This window comes from Teleopsis dalmanni, chromosome 2 (genome assembly GCF_002237135.1).
Source record: "Teleopsis dalmanni isolate 2A chromosome 2, ASM223713v2, whole genome shotgun sequence".
NCBI classification, from domain to species: Eukaryota; Metazoa; Arthropoda; class Insecta; order Diptera; family Diopsidae; genus Teleopsis; species Teleopsis dalmanni.
In genome coordinates this window covers 233483775-233485298 of record NC_051847.1, presented here as the reverse complement: position 1 = coordinate 233485298, position 1524 = coordinate 233483775, and positions in this window count along the sequence as shown.

The window sequence follows — 1524 nt, the reverse complement described above, 5'->3', positions numbered from 1 at the left end:
CTCATTCCTTTGATATCTCTTTAGTCAGGAATACAAAAAACAAACAAGAATATAAGCATATACAAAAAATTAAAAGTTACGTATTCTAGAGACATATTAATTGCATTACTCATATGAAAATTCAATACCAGCTCTAGGAACTGTTAGGTCACAGATAACATCTGCCAAAAATCTTCAATGTTTCTATAAAAGCAATTTCTTGAAGTCGATGAATAGCGTTTCATTCAAAATAGAATTCAAAAAAAGAGGACTGATACGCATAACACACATCTAATAAAGAGAACACACTCTGTTTTCATCTCAGCAAAATGAAGAAACACCAAAATTGATCCATTAGTTTTTGATATACCCTTAAAAATGCAATTTATAACAGTAAACAGTGAATTTCTCTAACTAAGCGGTCTACTTGGTTGGAACGTACTTGTTCAAAAGAAAAATTAATAGGAGGTCATCAATAATGACATTCTATGGAAAGCTGTATACAATGAATTATTTTTTGGGAGTGGATTTAAATGCTCTGGTTGTATTTTACTTTTAATCAAACTATGTTTCACATTATGTTTTTCAAAAAACCTTATAAAAACTAAATGAAGTGTTATAGGACTATAACTGTAACTATATAGTAACTGAAATGTTGCATGGTCTCCTAGATCGTATGAGTTAACGCCGGTGAAGGGTTGTCTATGGAACTATTAGTGATCTATGCACACAAGTCAACAAGGCCCTACGGAAGCAAGTTTTGAGTGCACCTTTCATGAGATATAATCTTATAAAATGAAACAGAATTGAAGCTTCAGAATAAAGTTTTCAAGATTAATTGACAGATATCATCGTCTGTCATTAATAAGTCATGATTCAATTTAATGTATAACTCATTTTCTAAAATTTTGTGTTTATGTTGGTTGTTTTTTGTTTTTTTTTTTGTCAATTCGAAATCCCACACCTCTTATAAATTCTACCTATATACGCGTTTTAATTTAACAATGTATAATTACCAGATGTATGGTATGCAAATTTTTCAAACCCAATGAAATTATTTCATTTTTTAACTTTCATTTCCATTTCTAATTACAAAAAAAACATGAATAAAATTTGCAATATAATTCACTTCTTTTGCAAACTTAATCCACTTAGCAATATGATGAAAACTACTTCAAATTAAAAATTTTAATATTAAATTAAACTGTAATTACTTTCTCATTATATACTTAACCAAATTTAGAAAAACAACGTTGGCGTTTGTAATTATGGTAGAAAGACTTACATTTAATAACAATTAAGGTGTAAGTACTTACTTAATATGGAAAAAAGTGAAGTAGATATCTTATTGAAAGGTATACTTAGTGTTAACATATGAATACTGTAATATTTTGTAGTGATGTAAGATATTATATATTTTATCAAACTTATACTCTTTAGTCCAGAGAGTTTCACTATAGACGTAATATTCAAAAACAAAACAAGCAAATTTTATTCTGTGTAGGTTTATATATAACCTTACACTGAAATCATAATCCAAATGAT